Source organism: Rhynchophorus ferrugineus, unplaced genomic scaffold (assembly GCF_030347505.1).
Source record: "Rhynchophorus ferrugineus isolate W39M unplaced genomic scaffold, kcgeb_rfMv2 rfM10, whole genome shotgun sequence".
NCBI lineage: Eukaryota > Metazoa > Arthropoda > Insecta > Coleoptera > Curculionidae > Rhynchophorus > Rhynchophorus ferrugineus.
Window position 1 is genome coordinate 15,278,349 of NW_027472589.1, and position 12,438 is coordinate 15,290,786.

Genomic DNA, 12,438 nt, shown 5'->3' on the forward strand with positions numbered 1-12,438 from the left:
GAACAACAGAAGTATGTATTTGAAACTCTTATGAAAGTAACAAATGATGAAACTGGAGGGATTTATTTCTTAGATGCACCTGGTGGTACAGGAAAAACTTTTTTTATTTCATTAATATTAGCAACAATTCGCTCACAAAATAAAATTGCACTTGCACTCGCTTCGTCGGGAATCGCAGCAACTTTGCTTGAAGGTGGTCGAACAGCCCATTCAGCACTAAAATTGCCATTAAATATGCAAAGCAATGAAACTCCAACCTGCAACGTTTCGAAGAACTCTGCAATGGCAAAGGTTTTGCAGCAATGTAAATTGATTGTTTGGGATGAATGCACGATGGCACATAAAAAATCTTTGGAGGCTTTAGACAGAACCTTAAAAGATCTACGTAGCAATAATAACCGATTTGGTGGTGCAATGATTTTATTAGCAGGAGATTTTCGTCAAACATTGCCAGTGATTCCACGATCAACGCCAGCTGATGAACTCAATGCATGTCTAAAGTCCTCCAATTTGTGGAAACATGTTAAAGTACTTCATTTAAGCAAGAATATGCGTGTCGAGTTGCAAAATGACCAATCTGGAAACATATTCTCTAAACAACTCATTGACATTGGTAATGGCAAATTTCCTATAGACATGTTGACGGCTTGCTTTTGCTATGACTATAAACAAGTCCCAGGGGCAATCATTAAGTGTTTGTGGTATTAATCTAGAAAACCCATGTTTCTCACATGGTCAATTGTATGTTGCCTGTTCCCGTGTTGGAAAACCATCAGATTTGTTTATCTATGCGCCAGGTAATCAAACAAAAAACATCGTATACCACAAAGCAATATAATGATAATAATAATAATAATTATGATTCACATGATTAACAATAAAGCGATTACTTACTTTTCAATCCTTATATATGTTTTATTTAATTATTTTTTATTCACAACGCCCTATCACCAGGGTGATGGTTCTGTTCAGGAGAATTTTTTAAAATACGTAGGCACAAAAACTGCCACATTACAAATCTTTTTGACAGGACGAAGTCTGTCGGGTCAGCTAGTTAACAATATAATAAAATATTAAAACAAACATTAGAATCAGTTCAAAGGAGTTCTGACCAATCACGGCGCCTCTATGACTATGTCCTTTTAGTGAGGTCCTGACTTAGCAACTAATAAACATAATTTAATATAATAAGAATTGTTTGCACCAATGCAGACTCTGGGACCACTTTTTCGAGGCTTTTGATTGGTTCGTTTGAATTGTCCCCTGTCATTTCTATAGTGCTATTGTTTATTTTAGTTTGTTTATGACGCCATTGCATAGTGCGTGACATAGAGTACGATTATAATCACTATTATTTGATTATAATGTATCTTCAGTGTCAAAAGTGTTGTGTATACAGTGTACGTGCGGAAATATAAAAACGAGACGTGGTTTTTCTTTTTTTTTGCTATTTCAAAATTGCATCGATCCAGTCAATGTTTATAAACTGGATTTAGCAATACGTTCGGTCATGTTACATTGGCTGATTTACTGTATAAAAAGTTACATAACAATCGGGGGTAAATTTTTATACAGTCAACTTCCGAGAGTCTACCACAATTAATGAATTTTAATTAGGCACCAGCGTCGGCTTCTCGGAACGGACCGTTGGTAGCGCGAAGATTGAAACCGCCGCGACCTTTCACAGTCTGGCGGATCCGTAAACACGGTTCTCTTGTTCCTTTCCGATTTTGATTCTTTGGGAATCTAGGCGGCGTCGACGACTGACTGACCTACGAACAAAAAGAAGTAAATGAAGCCCGTATGGGGGAGCGCGGAAAATGGGGTTTTAACTACTGATCGTTTATCATTCGACTTGGGAAGGGTCTATTAACGAGAGGCTTCCTTCCTCCTTTCTGATAGGCATAACGACAAGGTGATGGGGTTATTATAGGTCGTAGGATTCGAGTTAATTGCCTTTCGAACTTTGAAAAATGTCATGTGTCCTGTAGATTCAGTCGAAAAAATATCGGAAATTGGTTCGTAAAATAGAAAATGGTTTTATCTAAATTTGTTTTACAGCACGTATCGTATACTAAAACAGTTTAAAAAAAAGCAAAAGTCCCGCTACCATTTTTAATCATTGTATTGTGTAGACATCCAAATTTTAATATGGATAAATATACACCACAAGAGGTCAAGTGGTTCAAATTCTGGAGGTTGCAAATCAACCCCCTGAAAACCCAGGCCATCATTTTCCATAAGAAGCGTTTAATTCGCAACTTAAGATGGACACCGCAATAATTCCATGGCTAGATAACGTCACGTACCTAGGTCTTCACTTCGACCGGCGGTTCGGTTGGCATTCCCAAATCCAGAAAGCAATCCAAAAAGGTTCGGGGATAGCAAACCTGCTATCTTCTCTGATCTGCCCTTCTAGCAGACTTCCCATCTCCATCAAATGCTTATTTTACAAGATGTTAATTCGGTCCGTACTCCTCTACGGATCTAATGTCTACTTCAAGTTTGTTACACCCAACCAGGTCAAACGGCTTCAAGTTTTCCAAAATAAGCTCCTCAGGAGAATATTAAACGCTCCATGGTTTGTCAGAAATAATCAAATTCATAGGGAAACTGACACTCCAGAAATCAAGCACTTCATATCATAATCATTCCACAAACAACAACTCAGCTCAAGTTCTTCTGAAAACGCGCTTGTTCGCGAGCTGGTCGACATGCTGGGAGCTTAGCACCGCGTCACCGCCAAGCTCCCCCCCTTTTCCAGGCTGAAACGACCTCATCCGTCGCTACAGTCATAACTTTTGCCCCCATACAACAATACCCAGTTGTGTGTAAACTCAGGTTTGCGATCAATAGGATCGCCGGGCCCTCGTGCCCAATAACGGCTGCCCGATCAGCGGGTGCCATATCCCCAAATTTAATGCAGTAGCAGTAGTAATCCACAGGGGTCAACTGTGAGGCGGTTTTGGTTTAGTGTATTGGTAAGCCCAGAGGCAGTCCCACATAACCCGGTCCAACTTGTCACTCCAGGGCAAGTCTCCGCGACCAGGTATGCGTCATGCATTCCACCGCCTGGTTTTTAGGCCAGAACAAAAAAAAATATACACCACAAGAACGAGCAGAAGTAGTGACAATATTTATTGAAAATAATCGTTCCATTATTAGCACTCAGCGGAAATTGCGTAAAAAATATCCTAATCGCCCAGTGCCTCACAAAACCACAATTTATCGTACGGTGCGACATGATTCGAAATTTTTTGTGCCTAAAATGGAATAGCAAGAACATGTGGTTTCAGCAAGATGTGGCCACAGCACACACAGCCCGTTCAACAATTCAATTATTGAATGACGTTTTTCCACGAAGACTAATTTCGCGAACTGGCGATTTAGCATGGTCAGCCAGATCTCCGGATTTAACAGCAGCAGACTTTTACTTATGGCTTTTTCTTTAAATCAAAAGTTTATGTGAATAAGCCCCAAACTATTCAACATCTTAAAGACAATATTCGTCACGAAATTGAAGAAATTCAGCTTCAGATGTTGCAGGATATCATTAAAAAATGCCGAAAGTTGCATAGCAAATCGCGATTATGATTTAGCCGATATAATTTTTCAATCATAACGAAAAAAAAAAAATGTAAAGACCAAATAAACTTTTTATGAAAACCAAGCTTACTTATCTTTTCCTTGAGCAAAGTTATAGGTAATCAAAATGGTAGCGGAACTTTTATCTCATGTTCTATTATGTCGACTGAATGGGCTAGATTCAGGAAAGGAAATTTACGTTTAGGAAAAAGGAAGCAGTAGGCCGCAGCCATATCGAGCGAATACAGTGATTTTTTAGGTTGTTTATTGAGTTTTTGACAATGATTCGTTCACTTTATTTAAATAAATCTGATTTTTTCGACAAATTTGGTTTCTAATAATCATTTCCTTGACATTAGCCGTATTAACTGTGTGTGAGATGTTAACGATTTGTCGATAAAAGCGAGATAAATTTATAACGATGATGGAAGTGGTCTTTTTTGGAAAATTTTACCAGAAAAAACATATGTTTCGAGTAGAAAACCGGAAAATCAGCGAATAACTTTTATAGCTTGCAGAATAGCTTGTACTAATACTAATGATTCACACGAAATAAGGTCAGTGATAATAGGAAAAGCAAAAAATCCACACTCATTTAAAAACTGTAATATCTCTGTTGATTATGATATTCAAAAACCGCTTGGATGACAGATAGTTTGTAAGATAGTGATGTCCCTCAGCTACGACAAAGATTTAGCAATCACCAATATACATAATTTAAAGATGATAAAAGGTGAAAAATGTTGTGATAGAACAGAACCTTCTAACAAAAACGTTGTTACTGTTAAATAATGTACCTAGTCATCCCACAGATCATCAACCGAGGATTTTGTCATGTATCTGTCATCGAGCGTAACTCCATTAGTCAAACCAATGACTAGAACATACTATAAGACTTATTAAACTATACTAATGAAAATTTTCAAAGAATCCTAAAAACTTATTTGAGATATTAAAACAGGTGACACTACGAGGAAACGTTTTTTATTTGCATATGTTTGAACAATCTCTTTTGTACCACTGATAAAGATGACAATGTTCCTTAGGTGTAATTAGGAAATAATGGCAGTCGAATGTCAGTGCGTCCTTGAATGTTGTTAGCTTATGGAAAATAGTTTGCTTGTATTCTTGCCGATATTATTTTATTGAATGGAGATAGGTATGCGAATGATGATAAGGAGGATTATATGGACAGTGAGGATGATGACATTCTCATTAATGTTGGTGATGTCGAGACTAACGCGAAAGCTATACAACTTTTTAACCAAGCTTTAGATCGAGCTGAAAGAAAAGAAGTATCATACACAGACAATGGTAAACGGCATATTTATTTGTTTAGTTTATTATAAATATGTGTATATGTATTAATCCTTTCATTTTATAAAACATTTGCTATTGGAAAAATTTCGAGAATGTAAAAATGTTACGCCTTGTTTGAATTAGTTCACATTAACGAGCATCTGCTGTATTTCAATGCACTCTGTATCACCCAAATGTACGTGTTTCTGATAAATAACATACCGTAAGACTTTTACAGCATTTTCAAGGGCTCGGTACACGAAATTTTGTGCAAAGTGGTCACACTACAATGCAAAATTCGAGACAAATTCCTTGGTAATGTTAGACTTTTTGAGTTAGCTTAACGACAAGAAGAATTCTAACAACCCCTTTAAATAACCACTTTTTAAATGATTAATTTCTAGTACTCTCAAGCGTTTTCAAAGGAAACAATACAACAGTGACGTTTCCAAAGCCATAATGTTTTCACTACCAGGCAGTTTTATACCGTCCTGATTTACTACGCGAACTATTGACGATTGACTACGTTAATGCGTTAACATTTGCTGCTTTAATTGTATTTTTGGGTACTTTTTTTGTGTTTTAAAATAAAGCGGTGGCTACCGTATTAATAAATAAATATTGGGTATATCAGGTTAGGGGAGTTGGCCACCGAAATAAATATCGATATTTTAAAAAATATTGATATATCGCTTTTGATATTTAAAAAAAAAAACGATATATTTTTTGCAGCAAGTATAAAAAATATCGACATTTTACAATTTTTTTTGTAATATATATATATATATATTTTATTGATCTTTAAAATTAAATACCAATTTTAAAGGTGTATTAATAATTATATTCAATTTATTTTCAAAAAATATCGAAAAATATCGATTTATTTTTCAGAAAATATCCCTATCTCAGGTCTTCATATTATTTTGTCCATGCTCTGTACATCTTAAATGTTACTTAAAAAAATATATCAACATTATAAGAAAATGCTGAATTCTAAGCTTTATCCTTCCACAATTGGTGAATGTAAATAACCAGGTTCCCACCACTTTGTTCGTTAGATTTCTGTGTAAGCAAAATGTTAAGCGAGGTCAACTATCATCCTATCGATTTATTTTTCATTTTTAGCCTCCGGATGGTTTTGCGGTCTAGTACAGTGATTGAGAATTCGTAAACAGCATTCTAGAACATCTGAAAAACATTTAGCCCCAACCGAAAACAGTTCATGGTAAACCTAAGGCAACCTCAGAACCAAAGACAAACCGAGATATGAGATTATTCATTACAAAAACAGACATTTTATATGTAAGATGACGTCATAACCTATAAATTGCGATTATCCATTTTCAACAGAAGCAAAAACAAACAAGATTTTAAGGCGGTAAAAATGTCCAATTACATTTTAGACAAACATTAGTTTATTTATACTTCTAATTAAAAAAGCGCTGAAAATTATTTCTGGCCTGTCGAAACTTATGAAAACCAACTCTGATGATGTCGATGTCTAAAGAATGATTTAATTGAGTTAAACGTGGAAAATAAACATCGTATAATGTAAAATAATATCGTACCGAATATATGAAATAACAAGTTAGTACTATAATGAAAATACGAACAAAAAGAATTACTAATTACAAATACATTTTAAATTAATTTACCCAAATTTTGATATCAGTTTTTTGTCACTTCCGATATTTATCTTGATGCATAACTTCGTTGGAAGGAACATGTTAAAAAGATCAAATATGTTTAACAAAAAAAGTGAGTCGACTTCGAAAAATAAATAAGGAACTTACTAAAATGTAACTTAGACTTTTAACACAAAAAAAAAGTATAATAAAATATTTACGTAATAATCGTTGTAACAATTAAATAAAAATCAGTCTGAAGTCGGTACCGTGCCCAAATAGTTTTATTAAATAGATTTGTTTTATTCCTTTTTAATTTTGTGTTTATGACATAAAATTATATTATGATTTTTGTATTATTCCATGAAACAGCATGAAAAATTAAAAAATCACATTTTCTTTTATCTTTCTCTGCTAATTTTCATGTATAGGTTTTTTCCCTTATGTGATGTTGTTCTCTGTGAAGTGTTCAACGGTGATCATGTTTATATTCCCTCCTGTCTGGTATTCCTTCTTTTTTCTCTCTCTCATATCTCTTTTTTGTCCTGATCAAGCCATTCTTCGTGCTCTTTACTCGCACCTTCAAGTTTTCAGACAGTTTTGCAAGAAGTGGATTCTAAGATTTATCAGACAACCAAGAGTGTTGAACTTATCATATTACTTACGATAAGTTTATATTAGAGACACATTGCTAAAAAGCTTACTAATTCTTTAAATGATACCTACGCATTATTGTTCTCTTTACTCATCATTACTTCGAACCAACAAAAGTTATTTCGTTCAGTTTAGCTTCTCATATAGGAAATATTCCACACAATTGTTTCTTAATCAAATATAACAATCTTAATCAATAATTTCAAATAATTTCACTAAGCTTAACGTTAGAGAGATTCTTTTAGAAGGTGTACTTGAAGGTGAAGGAAGTTTTAAGTAAAATGTTATTTTTGACCATTATCCAACTCATATGGAAACTTCGCAAATCCCCATTGTTGATCAAGTAGTATGGAGACAACTTTTAATATTTTCGTATGTTTCCTTCAAATTAGTTGAATGAGCAACAGGCAATAAATAAGAAACATAAGTTAATACTTTTTGTTATTGTTATGTTCGAAATGGGCACTATCTTATAAATGTATTGTATAATCAATGGTTTATAGGAAGTGTACTGGGACCAATGCTTTATCTACTCTACACTTGTGATATATCACAAATGGAAAATATTACGATGGCTACATTTGCTGATGATACTGCGATTATAGCTGTCGGAGACAATAGTGAAGAAGCCTCACGAAAATTACAACAGGCAAGTTTTTTTTTATAACATCTTTATTAGATACGCTTAGTACAATCTTAATTTACAATTAATTTATTACTACTTTTCCTATGTACTTGGATTAATTAACAAGCAAGACGAGTGCGAGAAAATACATCAGTATATTTCCTCAATTATAAAATTATAATTATGTATTAATTATTAACTTATAGCTATAGTTTACACTAATAATACACACTAAATGTTCACACAAGTTCGTATGGTTTTGTTCGTTTCAGTCTCCTGACATCCTGTGCGCTGTCCAGCAGTTGTATTGCTTCCACGTTAATACGATTTAGTAATCTTCTTTCGTGTTTCAAGGCTAAATCTTGGATAACTTCGCAAATCCATTTTATTTCCAGGTCATCGTGCAATTCTTCGTTGGTTACGTAGCGATAGGAATTGGTAATCAATCGAAACACTTGTTTTGACAGCGTTGTATGACTAGTTGATTTGAATTTTTAGTGCAACCCCATAGGTCCAAATTAGCTTTATAATTGTATTATATGTATTAACCTTGTTTTCACAGCGACAACAGGCAAGTGACAATATAAATAATTGGACACAAGCTTGGAAAATAAGAATTAATGAAAATAAACCTGTAAATGTGCAGTTCACCTATAAATAGACCGTACAAGCACCAATAACATTAAATAATACTACATCATTCCATATAGCCACAACGCTAAATATCTCGGAATGAATCTCGATGCGAAACTTCGCTGGAAGGAACATATAAAGAAGAAAAGAAAGGAACTAGAATTGAAATATAGGAAAATGTACTGGCTAATTGGAAGAAAATCACAATTATTAGTACATAATAAATTGCTATTATATAAGCAAATACTGAAACCTATATGGACATACGGAGTTCAATTATGGGGATGTTCTGCAAAGAGTAACATAAATAAAATAAAAAATTTTCAGAACTAAGTCCTGAGAGGTATTGTGGGTGCACCCAAATACTATAGGACTATACATCGAGACCTTCAGATACCCATAGTCACTAAAGAAATCAAGAAAATTGCAAGGGGGCACGAGGAAAGACTCTATTCTCATACGAATATTGAAATATTGCAACTTTTGTATACCACCAGAACAGGACACCGACTCAAAAGAATCAAACCATCTGATCTTGTGTAGTGTTGTGTAGTGAGGTGCATATATTAAAAAATACAGCAGTGACATGTATAAACACTATTTCACCAGAGACTGAGATAGGACCGATGGGTCCTCCTAGTTATATACCTAGATTTAAGTTATCATAAAGACAAATTGTAGGTTAGACGGAAACGACTAGTAATAATGTATTAATTAAATAATAATAAATAATAATAATAATTGTTTATAAAATTATTCAACTAAAAATTAGTGTTAATAAAAACCTTTTGTGATAACAAACGAGTGAATGGATACCTAGTAATTTAATCAAATTATCCACATACTATTAAATAAGAACTATCTTGCTTAATTATCTAACAATTAAATGTAATATTCTAATAAAAAATGCAAATACATTTTAATTCATTTTAAGTGCAATATTAGATGGCAAGGTGTGACCTATCTCTAATCTAATCTATTTTATATGAGTTCTAGAAATTACTTTAATAATGATGCACCTGTTTGTCTTGGCATTTGCAGCCAAATTGGTCTATGGCTCGGTGAATGGAGGTAAAACGAAATGAAACAGTGGTGTTTACATTATGTGAATACATAAAACGGATGGCAGCGGTGTTACCTGGAGACGAGGCTTGGGCAGTCGATGGTGGCACGCCTAAACCAAACGATGGTCGGGTACTGAATGAATGGAAATACCCTTCAATAACATCCCAGATAAACGTCTCGGGATTGCCAGCTATTCGTTATCGGGTTCTAGTTGGCGGTGCTGGCACCCCGCCCGTGTTCAAAAATGTAAAATGTATGTAAAATTATGTAAAATTCGACATGCCTCAAGGTCGCTACAGCTGGTTTAATAGAAGCAATAAAGAGATATTTGTTATTGCCCGTTGATTTATAATGTATTTTAGCATTCGCTTGGAGATGATGCACCAGCTTTTTTATATTTGCGACAATAAATTGACCCATGACACCTTTAACAGACGTTATAGAGACGTCCTTGTAAATTAAGCAACAAATTTACGCTATGACACATAAAACCAAGTGTCAGTATGTAGTTCCTCAGTGCTGAGTGCCATATGATAGCTAAAAATAGTTTTATATTAGATTGTCATTCTGAAAAATATCAATTTTCTGATACAAGATACATCAAAAATAAATATTATTGCTGGATATACCCGTCGTGAAGTAAGTGGAAACTAAATACGACGAATAGGGTGGATGTTGCAACAATTTGTATTTTAATTCAATGGGTTTGGTTTGGTTTGGGATCAGGATCAGGGTTTCCTGATCTTTTAAAGACGCGTCTTTATAGAAAATGTAAAAATGTATGTGTTTAATCTTTTAGCTTAATTGGACATGTCAACTGTACACTTTAACTGTTCATAAAAATTTACTGACTTTTAGAAAAATAAAACGAAGAACTCAGTAGTACAATTCCCTTGCATTGAACGATAAAATTATTCTAATGGGAACTCAACATACGTTCGGTGTACTTGACTTAGACAAGAGCATCTGTTTTAGCTTGCTAATTGCTCGTTGTTTTCATTTTATTCTTTTGTAAAAGCTATCACAGTGGTATATTAGATTGTACAGTAAGTTTTGGAGTTAAATTGTAAGCATGGAATTATAATTGTAAAAATAGCTTTGTTTTATTTAATTTCCTCCAACTTACATGATCCCTGTGGAAGCGGTTTTCCAGAAGGTTTCCAATATATTCTCAACTTTTAAAAAATTTGTTAACAATCTTAACTAATTCCTGTGTTATTTGGAATGTTCATTCCGAAAACAAAAAATAAAAAGTCATCTCACCCACCAATCTGTCACATTTTAACATTTCAATATCAAAAACAAACAAAAGCGAGTTTAAAATTTGTATTATTACATAAACGAAAATACTTATTCTTAACTGTCTATTGTCATATATATTACAACAATTTAGCAGAACATACTATAACTAACAGACTAGGGCCACAGTTGGGCTTAATGAAAGAATTTATAAATACTGTGCCTAAATATAGTGAATCTTCGACTACACCTTCGAAGCACACGAGGACTAAAAAGGAAAAGGAGGCTTGGATATCATTTGATCAAGTTTTTGAGTAATGTGACTAATATACTAGACAAGGCCAAAACTCTCTGTTGTCTCTGCCTTAAAATCCACTCCTTGCATAAACATTGACTATGCCAGAGAAGATGGGAATAGCGACATGAGGGTAATTATTACTGGTCACTGCTTTGTTGTTCAAAAAAACAAGCAACTAATATTCGCATTTTAGTAATTTTATATTATTTTAAGTAAAAATTATAATTTAATTAAAAAAACTGTGTTTTTTACATTGTATATATAAAAGTTTCCCAATTTTTTAGAGATATCTACTCGATGTAATCAAATACAACAGTTTGAAGTCGGTGCCGAGCCCAAACAATACAAAAATATAATATAATTTTGTGACATATACACAAAATTAAAACAGGAACAAAATAAATCTGTCTAATTTGTGGCTCGGCACCGACTTCAAACTGATCAGTTGATAGTAAAATAATATTGTAAAGAGATAAATAGGTTTAGGTAGATATTAAACTAAATTGTGTACATATAGTAGAATATAACATACGTGTAGTAGATAGGTTTGCAGCGACCTTGAGGCATGTCGAATTTTATATCGTGGAATAACGGTCTACAAAATACGCAGAAATATAATCCTAGATGTTGAACACGGGCGGGGTGCCAGCAGCGCCAACTAGAACCCGATAACGAATAGCTGGCAACCCCGAGTCGTTTATCTGGGATGTTATTGAAGGGTATTTCGTTTCATTTCTGTACTCGACTATCGTTTGGTCTAGACGTGCCACCATGGACTGCCTGAGCATCGTCAACAGGTAACACCGCTGCCATCCGTTTTATCTATTTAGTATTTTTCACATTTTTAATAAAGTCAATAAATAACGGTTACATAATGCAAACACCACTGTTACATTTCGTTTTACCTCCATTCACCGAGCCATCTAATTTACCCTATAGGTTAAATAAAGTTTTTGTTTATTTTTATTTAGTTATTACAACGATTATTATGAACTTGTTTTATTTTTAAATGTTTCTTTTTGTGTTAAAAATCTTAGTTTATTTTTTAATTTATTTTTTTAAGTCGGTTCAATTTTTTTGTTAAAAATATTTTATTTTTCTCTTTTTGGTGTTAGATATTTACTCAATAAATTACGTAGTTATTTTATTTAATATTACAATGGGCAGGCCAAGTCAATGTGCAGCTCGTATGAGGAAAAATAGGGATAAGAAAACAACGACTAAAAATAAGCAGCTCTTCAGGCCCCGGAGTCCGCTGGCCAGCCTAGGTGATTTGACAAATGTTCTAACTAAACTAGAAAAATAAAAAATTATTGTCCGCGACGCGAATGAAACTCCGACTGGGAGCTAAACGCTCTAACAATTACCACCATAGAAGCAACTGTTTACAATATTTCTACGAGGTCTGATATGCT

At 33.9% G+C, this 12,438-nt stretch overlaps 2 protein-coding genes across 2 annotated transcripts in view; one reads left to right on the top strand and one right to left on the bottom strand.

Moving 5' to 3' along the window:
- The window catches only part of LOC143204166 (uncharacterized), a 243,729-nt gene that overhangs the window by 170,918 nt on the left and 60,373 nt on the right, over positions 1-12,438 (top strand). The window lies entirely within an intron of this gene.
- Chd64 (transgelin calponin-3) overlaps positions 1-12,438 on the bottom strand; it is a 41,971-nt gene that overhangs the window by 10,328 nt on the left and 19,205 nt on the right. The window lies entirely within an intron of this gene.